Here is a 12,565-nt window from a genome sequence, read left to right as displayed (position 1 = left end):
CTGCAGTGCCACTCCTAGATGGGCCAGGTGTTTGTGTCGGCCACTTGTGTCGCTTAGCTTAGTCACACAGCCACCTTGGTGCGCCTCTTTTTTTCTTTGCATCATGTGCTGTTTGGGGACAATTTTTTGGAAGTGCCATCCTGTCTTGATTGACACTGCAGTGCCACTCCTAGATGGGCCAGGTGTTTGTGTCGGACACTTGTGTCGCTTAGCTTAGTCACACAGCCACCTTGGTGCGCCACTTTTTTTCTTTGCCTCATGTGCTGTTTGGGGACTATTTTTTGGAAGTGCCATCCTGTCTTGATTGACACTGCAGTGCCACTCCTAGATGGGCCAGGTGTTTGTGTCGGCCACTTGTGTCGCTTAGCTTAGTCACACAGCCACCTTGGTGCGCCTCTTTTTTTCTTTGCATCATGTGCTGTTTGGGGACAATTTTTTGGAAGTGCCATCCTGTCTTGATTGACACTGCAGTGCCACTCCTAGATGGGCCAGGTGTTTGTGTCGGCCACTTGTGTCGCTTAGCTTAGTCAAACAGCCTCCTTGGTGTGCCTCTTTTTTTCTTTGCATCATGTGCTGTTTGGGGACTATTTTTTAAATCAGCCATCCTGTCTGACACTGCAGTGCCACTCCTAGATGGGCCAGGTGTTTGTGTTGGCCACTTAGGTCGCTTAGCTTAGTCATCCAGCGACCTTGGTGCAAATTGTAGGACTAAAAATAATATTGTGAGGTGTGAGGTGTTCAGAATAGACTGGAAATGAGTGGAAATTATGGTAATTGAGGTTAATAATAATACTATGGGATCAAAATGACCCCCAAATTCTATGATTTAAGCTGTTTTTAGGGGTTTTTGAAAAAAAACACCCGAATCCAAAACACACCCGAATCCGACAAAAAAATTTCGGTGAGGTTTTGCCAAAACGCGTCCGAATCCAAAACACGGCCGCGGAACCGAATCCAAAACCAAAACACAAAACCCAAAAAATGTCCGGTGCACATCACTAGTATTTAATACAGTGTTTCACAATTGAAAACATTGAATAATAATAAAGATATATAATGGAAAAAACAGTAGAAGCACACCTATATCTGTCTCAGGTGATAAAGAGCGAAATAGCCATGTGTTGAATGATAAAATTAAGAATGTCCGTTTTTCCGCAAATAATGGATGACTGGAATGCGGACAATTCAAAGCAGCAGTGCGGTTCCACGGAGTAAACGTTCAGAGTCACCGGGTTATTAAATATGTTACCTCATAGGTGGGCTGGTTTAATAGTCGAGCGTCCTCGACTAAGAGTCCTGCAATGCCCACAACACTCTACCGCAGAGATGAGTTGAAGAGGTCACCGGATGGCTGTTGCTGGCCGCGGCGGTGAGATGAACGGCAGCCGGCTGCAGTGTGAAGTGGTCAGGAAGAGTGATCGCTAGACCAGTTCAAGTAACACAAGGAAACTTTCCTTCGATAAAGTCACGTGAGAGTGACGAAACGCGTCAGGACCCCGCCTTCCTACACACCTGGTCCAGGTGAATGCCTTGTGTTACTTGAACTGGTCTAGCGATCACTCTTCCTGACCACTTCACACTGCAGCCGGCTGCCGTTCATCTCACCGCCGCGGCCAGCAACAGCCATCCGGTGACCTCTTCAACTCATCTCTGCGGTAGAGTGTTGTGGGCATTGCAGGACTCTTAGTCGAGGACGCTCGACTATTAAACCAGCCCACCTATGAGGTAACATATTTAATAACCCGGTGACTCTGAACGTTTACTCCGTGGAACCGCACTGCTGCTTTGAATTGTCCGCATTCCAGTCATCCATTATTTGCGGAAAAACTGACATTCTTAATTTTATCATTCAACACATGGCTATTTCGCTCTTTATCACCTGAGACAGATATAGGTGTGCTTCTACTGTTTTTACCATTATATATCTTTATTATTATTCAATGTTTTCAATTGTGAAACACTGTATTAAATACTCCTTTATTCATTCACATGTTGGCTCTACTTTTTAACTCACCAACTCCTGATATACAGCGCAGCCGTTTTTGCCTCTTTTTTCCATCTGTTTACCATTTCACATAATGTGTTGGCATGCGCAGTATCTCATGAGTTCTGAATTTTCAATTTTTAATATTAATTTATTGTGTTTGAGGCGCTGTGCAAGTAGTGTTTTCGTTTCATTCCCCTCATCAGGCTTTTGCAAAAGCAGCTGCAGAAAGTGAAGGAGGAGCTGAAACAGAGCGATTCCGCTAAATGTGTTGGACTTGTGGATGAAGCCCTTCATTCGCTTTGCCAGGATTCAAGAGTCATCAATCTGTTGAAATCAGATAACTACATTTTGACCACCATACTTGATCCTAGGTTTAAAGCCTACATTGTATCTTTGCTTCTGGCACACACAAATCTGCAGAGGTGCAAATACCTGCTGGTGAGAAAATTGTCAGCTTAAGCAGTATGTGACATGGCGACATCTCCTCCTTCATTTTCTACAGCAACTGTGGCTGTGAGGAAAAAGCTAAATTTTCAAAAGCGACCCCTGGTGATGCAGATCAGTCAGGAACAAGTTTTGACATCTGGTCCAGACTGAAGGAGCTACCTACAATTAGGAACATGTCTACTGTCACTGCATATGATTCTGTCACCATTGAAAGAATGGTTGACGACTATTTCAGTGACAGCATCCAAATAGGCATATCAGACAGTCTGTTTCACTTCTGGCAGGACAAAAAGGGCAATTTGGATGCCCTTGCACAATTTGGCTTTGTTTTACTTAAGTTGCCCACCCTCCAGTGTGTACTCAGAAAGAGTTTTTAGCACATCCAGGAACCTTGTCAGCGATCGGCGTAGGATGTTACTTCCCCAAAATGTGGAAAAGATGAAGTTCATCAAAATTAATTACAATTTATAAATTCAAAAGAGGAAGAACTTTACCAGCAATTACCTCCCCAAAGTACAGCGGGACCTGTGATGATGGATTCCACCGCGGACAAATTCATAATCTGTGAAGACAAGGATGTACACACTGATGGGGGAGAGGAATCAGAAGACAATGACGACATCTTGCTTCTGAAGAGCCAGTTTGTGCTGGGAGAGATCAATTGCTTCTTTTTTTGTGGTGGCCCAAACTAGCCAATCCTTTCAGTCTGTCACTGAAATAATTGGTTTATTAAAGTGTGCATGTCCTGTTTATACAACATAAGGGTGGGTGGGTTCCATCTTGCACCTCTTTTCTTTGCATTATGTGCCCTTTGGAGCATTTTTTGGGCATAGTTTAGAAAACTACCATCCTGTCTGCCACTGCAGTGCCACTCCTAGATGTGCCACATGTTTGTGTCGCTTAACTTAGTCATCCAGCTACCTTGGTGCAACCTTTTGGCCTAAAGTGGATAAAAACAATATTGTGAGATGTGAGGTGTTCTGAATAAACTGGAAATTAGTGGAAATTAATGTTATTCAGGTTAATGATATTGTAGGAATAAAAATAATCCCCAAATTCTGTTATTTTAGCTGTTTTGATGATTTTTTTTTTAAAAATCCAAATTCAAAACCAATACCAAAACCAAAACCTGCAAGAGTGGTTTTGGCAAAACCAATACAGATCCAAAACATGAAGGAGATTCAAATCCAAAACCAAACCACAAAACCCAAAAAATGACTCGGTGCACACCCCTAATTCCAAGTCATTTTTGAACAGAACCATTCTTGCTTTGTGTTTTGCTGTAAATTAGATGCTATGCCATTCGCAGTACATAAAACAAAGTTCTATTTAACATCAAAACTACCCCTTGGCAGAGGCGTCTCAAGGGAGGAGGGGGCCCGTATGCAGACTCTGTGTGTGTGCCCCCTCCTCTCCCATAGCCGGGAGCGCAGCTGATAGCCCACCGCGCCATTTTTTCGGAGTCCTGCGCATGCACTGTAGACTCTTGCACTGTGCCAATCTCTAGTGCTCAGTGCGCGAGCAGCGGCGATGCCAGCTATGAGAGAGGAGGGTGCCCACACGAACACCGATTGTCGCCGGGAAGGTAAGTATAGAAAACATGGGTGCAGTGTGTGCCCCTTCTGGATCCAGGGGCCCGTGTGCACCGCAAACACTGCACCCATTATAGATACGTCAGTGCCCCTTGGTCAGAAACAAGCTGTTGCAGACATTTTTAAGCTGGTGATCTCCCCATTTAAACTGAGTGTTACTTCTATGCAAAGAGTGCTCTTCAATCTGGGACTCATTTCTACTGTTATACTGGTAATTCTGGGGGCCCCATTATATAAATATATTCAATTATTTCTAGCATTTCCTGTCGATGCCGGGTTCAGCATTATTCTCTAAGTGAAGGATACACATGTATCAACATAGAGATGAATAATTTATGACCATGCTGAATTTTTCTTGGATTTTTCTTGATTTAAAATTAAATGTGAAGAAATATAAAGACAGTGTTCCACTCATCTAAGCTATTTATTCAATTATAATCCTGGAGGTATTAGTTAAGATTGTTAGATTTGTATTGTCTAGGAGTGTGCGCCGGGCCATTTTTCGGGTTTTGTGTTTTGGTTTTGGATCTGGATCTCCTCGTGTTTTGTATCTGGATTGGTTTTGGTTTTGTATATGGATTTAAAAATATAATATATAATCAAAACAGCTAAAATAACAGAATTTGGGGGTGTTTTTGTGCCTACGGTATTATCAAGCTCAATAACTTCCACTCATTTCCAGTCTATTCTGAACACCTCACAGCTCACAATATTGTTTATATCCAGTTTAGCCAAAAGGTTGCGCCAAGGTAGCTGGATGACTGAGCTAAGCAACAGTAGTGGACAGCAAACACGTGGCAGTTAACAATATATTTTTAAATGCTGTAATCATCTGTTAAAATTATTTTAAAATTAAGATCAAGTTCTTCTGTTCCTCAAAAATATCTTCGACATGGAGTAGGGGGGTAATTCAGAATTGATTGCAGCAGCAAATTTGTTAGCAGTTGGGCAAAATCATGTGCACTGCAGGGGGTGCAGATATAACATTTGCAGAGAGAGTTAGATTTGGGTGGGTTATTTTGTTCCTGTGCAGGGTAAATATTGGCTGATTTATTTTTACACTGCAATTTAGATTTCAGTTTGAACACACCCCACCCAAATCTAACTCTCTCTGCACATGTTAGTGCACATGGTTTTGCCCAACAGCTAACAAATTTGCTGCTGCGATCAACTCTGAATTAGGCCTATGGTTCGCTAATCATCCGTTAAAAATTATTTTCAATTTAGGATCAAGTTGTTCTGTTCCTCAATTATATATTTGACATGCAGAAGATTCCCTATTCAAGTGTGGAGAGTTTAGTTATATTAATTTATTTTAAATTTAGTTAATTTATAATTATTATTAATAATATTAATTTGAATGAATCACAGTATTGTGATAAGAAGAATTATGAAAACAGGACAATAAGTTATCACATAAGAATATGAACTACAGACACAGTACGCTGAAATGGATGGAGCATGACTGGATGTATACTGGAAAGATACAGCACAAAATATTAAAAAAAAAAGTCTTATATCTTGGGTGGACTGACAGAACACCCCTAGATGGATGGAGCCGCTGCAGTCCCTGGATGTATACTGGGATGACACAGCACAAAATATTTAAAAAAAAATTATTTAAAAAATGACGCATTCAGCAAGGCTCAAGATTTCAGTTCACAAAAAGATGAATTAGGAAAAGAAGAATAAAATAAGACAATATTTTAGATGCTTTAATAATTATTTTAATTTATTTTGGATCAAGTTCTTCAGTTGCTGAAGGAAATCGTTGAAATGCAGAAGGTTCACTATTCAAGTGTGGAGAGTTTAGTTATATTAATTTAAATTTAGTTAATTTATAATTATTATTAATATTAATTTGAATGAATCAAAATGTTGTGATAAGAAAAATTATGAAAATAGGACAATAAGTTGTAACATACAGTAAGAATATGAGCTACGGACACAGCACCCTGAAATGGACGGAGCATGCTTGGATGTATACTGGGAGGATACAGCATCAATTTAAAAAAAAATATATATTTTATTTTGGGTGGACTGACAGAACACCCCTAGATGGACAGAGCAGCTGCAGTCCCTGGATGTATATTGGGATGACACGTCACAAAATAGCAATTTATATCAAAATATATTTTTTTTTCTTTTATGTCACACACTGCGGATACAGTGTCACATAAATGAGTCAGAAATATGTATTATTATTTTTTATATCACACACCGGCGGTTACAGTGTCTCACAAATGAGTCAGAAATATATATTTTTACACACTGCAGTTTAGCTCCACCGACAGTGTTGCACAAATGAGTCACAAATATGTATTATTATTTTTTACATCACACCCTGGTGGTTACAGTGTTGCAGAAATGAATCAGAAATATATATGTTTACACACTGCAGTTTAGCTTCATCAACAGCATTGCACAATCTAAAATACAAATTATATAGTACACTGGGGTAGAGCACAAAAAAACAAAAAAAATAATTATAATTTTAGTCTTTTTGTTTTTAGCTTTTATTATTTTCATTTTACACTTGTGCAGAGCCCCTGAATGGACAGACAGATCACCCGTTTCAGATACAGCAGACAGAGCACCCTTTTTCAGATACAGCAGGCAGAGCACCTCTGGACTGATACAGCAGACTTAGCACCCCTGGACTGATACAGCAGACAGAGCACCCCACCTGGACTAATACAGCAGACTTAGCACCCCTTACAGATACAGCAGACAGAGCACTCCTTTTTCAGATACAGCAGGCAGGGCACCCCTGGACTGATACAGAAGACTTAGCACCCCTGGACTGATACTGCAGACAGGGCACCTCTGGACTAATACAGCAGACAGAGCACCACTGGCTGATACAGCAAACAGAGCAACCCTGGACTGATACAGCAGACTTAGTACCCCTGGACTGATACAGCAGACTTAGTACCCCTGGACTGATACAGCAGACTTAGCACCCCTGGACTGATACAGCAGACAGAGCACCCCTGGACTGATACAGCAGACAGAACACCCCTGGATTGATACAGTAGACATAGCATCCCTGGACTGATACAGCAACAGAGCACCTGTCCTACACCAGACAACACAGTACTGAGATGGACACGTCCGGCCAGTGCACGGAGTGAAGATGGCGCCGATCACCGGGGACTCCAAACAGCGTGATGATGATATTTTGTCTTGTTTTGGGATCCGAGTCTGGCATGAAACCCCGAGCCAGACTTGGCTCCTGACTCGGCTCGTGAAGTTTGGGTGGGTCCGGTTCTTGAAGAACCAGACCCACTCATCTTTAAAGCAGACTATGTTTGCAATTAACTAAGGTGGTAATTCCGAGTTGTTCACTCGCTAGCTGTTTTTAGCAGCCGTGCAAACGCTATGCCGTCTACCACTGGGAGTGTATTTTAGCTTAGCAGAAATGCGAATGAAAGGATCGCAGAGCGGCGGCAAAAATTTTTTGTGCAGTTTTAGAGTAGCTCAATACCTACTCAGCACTTGCGATCACTTCAGACTATTCAGTTGCTGTTTTGACGTCACAAACACGCCCTGCCAAGCCTGCGTTTTTCCTGGCACGCCTGTATTTTTCCGAACACTCCCCGAAAACGGTCAGTTGACACCCAGAAATGCACACTTCATGTCAATCACTCTGCGGACAGCAGTGCGACTGAAAAGCTTCGCTAGACCCTGTGTGAAACTACATCGGGCGTTGTAAAAGTATATCGCGTGTGTGCATTGCGCCGCATACGCATGCGCAGAAGTGCCATTTTTTTGCCTCATCACTGAACAGCGAACGAATGCAGCTATCGATCAACTCGGAATGACTCCCTAAGTACACGTATTCTGCATTAATTTCATAGTTTATTACAACTGCATTTCTAAACCAAATCTTTTTTTTTTAGCAATACTTTCATCTCAATTCCACAGCTCAGAGAATGTTCAACTGAGACCATCACGCAGAATTCTATTAAAAGAACTTTAATAATGGTCATTTTTTTTAATGATAATTTCCTGCATATACCTATAAATAGATGGTTCTGCTACAACATCGTGAAAGTATTACCTTTTAGTGACATTTGTTTGTCATTAATGGAAGGTATAATTTTATCACGTCAAGGATCTATTTTGAGCACATCAGGCAGAAAAAAAAAGAGGGAATGGATGAGTCATTTGCTAGTCTGTCCTACATGTGGTACTCACTTAACTACAGTGTCATCCAAGCATGGAAATACAGAAGCTAGAAATGCCTCATTAGAAAATTGCAAAGGGAGCAGTGTCTTTTCAGGAGCAAGCTCCCTGCGGTGATAACTCCTTTTCTACAGTATCGCTTACATTTAAAAAAAAACTATTATATGAATGTGCCACACTGAAAAATTGTTAGACCTTCATTTTCAGCTTAAAATGTTGAAAGTGCCAAAACTGCTATCACGCACTACATGCTGTGTACTCAGTAGTGTGATCTCTAGCTCTAATGGGGTCTGTGATTTTTAAATTAGCTTTTCAGGAGAGATAAGAATGTACAGTATGAGGTCAGTCATGGAAAAAACTCAGACTGAAAGAGTCTGTCAGGAGTTCACTGGGGACATTGTCACATTAAAGAGTTTACATAGTGGACTGTATTATTGTGAAACAGAATACACAGTGTAATGAAACATTTGACATAATTTTACATCAGCAACAGCACAAATCTACATGAAACATTCTATGTCGTACAGGGGTGTTTTTTAATAGCGCATTAGACTCTGGCATTGTGCTAGAGTCTACTGCGCATGCGCAGGTCTCTGGACACATGGCGCCCACCGTGTTCTGGAGACTAAAACCCTACTGCGCTACGTGGCGGCCATTTTGCCTGAATTTTTGTACCGCGACTGCAGTTCCAACCAGGGGTGTAGCAACATTTTGTGGGTCCCCTGCTTCTACAGAGACACCTCTCTGCAGCTGTTGTTAATTTTATGCCCCATAAAGTGCTCTAGTTCATTTTCAGAACCATAGTAGAGTCTTATTTAATGATATGCCCCATAATAGTGCTCCAGTTCATTTTCTGAACCATAGCATACCCTCCAACATGACCCGCCCCACTAGGTACAAAATGCTCTGTTTCTGGACTTCCCTCTTAATGTATTATTGCCATCACCTGTGAAGAAACAGCTTTCTTATCATTTAACTAGTTCAACAAAGGTGATGGAAATCATAAATTAAGAGGGAAGTCCAGAAACAGAGCATTTTGTACCTAGTGGGGCGGGTCATGTTGGAGGGTCTGCCATAGTACTGTAGTGCTTTAATTAATGTTATGCCCCATAGTTGTGCTTTAGTTTATTTTATGAATCATAGTAGTGCCCTAGTTCACATTATGCCCCACATTGTAGGTCCACCACTACATATGACACAGTACCTAATACACATTAGGACATGTAGTGCCCCTAGTTCATATTATGCCAGATTATAGTGCCTCCACTTCATACTGTGTCACATTACAATGCCCCAGCTCATATTATTTAACATTATAATTAGAGATGTGCACCGGAAATTTTTCGGGTTTTGTGTTTTGGTTTTGGGTTCGGTTCCGCGGCCGTATTTTGGGTTCGAACGCGTTTTGGCAAAACCTCACCGAATTTTTTTTGTCGGATTCGGGTGTGTTTTGGATTCGGGTGTTTTTTTCAAAAAACCCTAAAAAACAGCTTAAATCATAGAATTTGGGGGTCATTTTGATCCCAAAGTATTATTAACCTCAATAACCATAATTTCCACTCATTTTCAGTCTATTCTGAACACCTCACAATATTATTTTTAGTCCTAAAATTTGCACCGAGGTCGCTGGATGACTTAGCTCAGCGACCCAAGTGGCCGACACAAACACCTGGCCCATCTAGGAGTGGCACTGCAGTGTCACGCAGGATGGCCCTTCAAAAAAACACTCCCCAAACAGCACATGACGCAAAGAAAAAAAGAGGCGCAATGAGGTAGCTGTGTGAGTAAGCTAAGCGACCCTAGTGGCCGACACAAACACCTGGCCCATCTAGGAGTGGCACTGCAGTGTCAGGCAGGATGGCCCTTCCAAAAAATACTCCCCAAACAGCACATGACGCAAAGAAAAAAAGAGGCGCAATGAGGTAGCTGTGTGAGTAAGCTAAGCAACCCTAGTGGCCGACACAAACACCTGGCCCATCTAGGAGTGGCACTGCAGTGTCACGCAGGCTGGCCCTTCCAAAAAACACTCCCCAAACAGCACATGACGCAAAGAAAAAAAGAGGCGCAATGAGGTAGCTGTGTGAGTAAGCTAAGCGACCCTAGTGGCCGACACAAACACCTGGCCCATCCAGGAGTGGCACTGCAGTGTCACGCAGGCTGGCCCTTCCAAAAAACACTCCCCAAACAGCACATGACGCAAAGAAAAATGAAAGAAAAAAGAGGTGCAAGATGGAATTGTCCTTGGGCCCTCCCACCCACCCTTATGTTGTATAAACAGGACATGCACACTTCATTTCAGTGACAGGGTCTGCCACACGACTGTGACTGAAATGACGGGTTGGTTTGGACCCCCACCAAAAAAGAAGCAATTAATCTCTCCTTGCACAAACTGGCTCTACAGAGGCAAGATGTCCACCTCATCATCATCCTCCGATTCATCACCGTGTACATCCCCCTCCTCACAGATTATCAATTCGTCCCCACTGGAATCCACCATCACAGCTCCCTGTGTACTTTGTGGAGGCAATTGCTGCTGGTGAATGTCTCCATGGAGGAATTGATTATAATTCATTTTAATGAACATCATCTTCTCCACATTTTCTGGAAGTAACCTCGTACGCCGATTGCTGACAAGGTGAGCGGCGGCACTAAACACTCTTTCGGAGTACACACTTGTGGGAGGGCAACTTAGGTAGAATAAAGCCAGTTTGTGCAAGGGCCTCCAAATTGCCTCTTTTTCCTGCCAGTATACGTACGGACTGTCTGACGTGCCTACTTGGATGCGGTCACTCATATAATCCTCCACCATTCTTTCAATGGGGAGAGAATCATATGCAGTGACAGTAGACGACATGTCCGTAATCGTTGGCAGGTCCTTCAGTCCGGACCAGATGTCAGCATCAGCAGTCGCTCCAGACTGCCCTGCATCACCGCCAGCGGGTGGGCTCGGAATTCTGAGCCTTTTCCTCGCACCCCCAGTTGCGGGAGAATGTGAAGGAGGAGATGTTGACAGGTCGCGTTCCGCTTGACTTGACAATTTTCTCACCAGCAGTTCTTTGAACCCCTGCAGACTTGTGTCTGCCGGAAAGAGAGATCCAAGGTAGGTTTTAAATCTAGGATCGAGCACGGTGGCCAAAATGTAGTGCTCTGATTTCAACAGATTGACCACCCGTGAATCCTTGTTAAGCGAATTAAGGGCTCCATCCACAAGTCCCACATGCCTAGCGGAATCGCTCTGTGTTAGCTCCTCCTTCAATGTCTCCAGCTTCTTCTGCAAAAGCCTGATGAGGGGAATGACCTGACTCAGGCTGGCAGTGTCTGAACTGACTTCACGTGTGGCAAGTTCAAAAGGTTGCAGAACCTTGCACAATGTTGAAATCATTCTCCACTGCGCTTGAGACAGGTGCATTCCACCTCCTATATCGTGCTCAGTTGTATAGGCTTGAATGGCCTTTTGCTGCTCCTCCAACCTCTGAAGCGTATAGAGGGTTGAATTCCACCTCGTTACCACTTCTTGCTTCAGATGATGGCAGGGCAGGTTCAGGCGTTTTTGGTGGTGCTCCAGTCTTCTGTACGTGGTGCCTGTACGCCGAAAGTGTCCCGCAATTCTTCTGGCCACCGACAGCATCTCGTGCACGCCCCTCTCGTTTTTTAAATAATTCTGCACCACCAAATTCAAGGTATGTGCAAAACATGGGACGTGCTGGAATTTGCCCATATTTAATGCACACACAATATTGCTGGCGTTGTCCGATGCCACAAATCCACAGGAGAGTCCAATTGGGGTAAGCCATTCTGCGATGATCTTCCTCAGTTGCCGTAAGAGGTTTTTAGCTGTGTGCGTATTCTGGAAAGCGGTGATACAAAGCGTAGCCTGCCTAGGAAAGAGTTGGCGTTTGCGAGATGCTGCTACTGGTGCCGCCGCTGCTGTTCTTGCGGCGGGAGTCCATACATCTACCCAGTGGGCTGTCACAGTCATATAGTCCTGAGTCTGCCCTGCTCCACATGTCCGTGGTTAAGTGGACATTGGGTACAACTGCATTTTTTAGGACACTGGTGAGTCTTTTTCTGAGGTCTGTGTACATTTTCGGTATCGCCTGCCTAGAGAAATGGAACCTAGATGGTATTTGGTACCGGGGACACAGTACCTCAAACAAGTCTATAGTTGGCTCTGCAGTAATGATGGATACCGGAACCACGTTTCTCACCGCCCAGGATGCCAAGGCCTCAGTTATCCGCTTTGCAGCAGGATGACTGCTGTGATATTTCATCTTTCTCGCAAAGGACTGTTGGACAGTCAATTGCTTGGTGGAAGTAGTAAAAGTGGTCTTACGACTTCCCCTCTGGGATG

This window comes from Pseudophryne corroboree, chromosome 2 (assembly GCF_028390025.1).
Source record: "Pseudophryne corroboree isolate aPseCor3 chromosome 2, aPseCor3.hap2, whole genome shotgun sequence".
Classification (NCBI taxonomy): Eukaryota; Metazoa; Chordata; class Amphibia; order Anura; family Myobatrachidae; genus Pseudophryne; species Pseudophryne corroboree.
The sequence above is the reverse complement of the archived record's forward strand: the minus strand, read 5'-3'. Positions refer to the sequence as shown.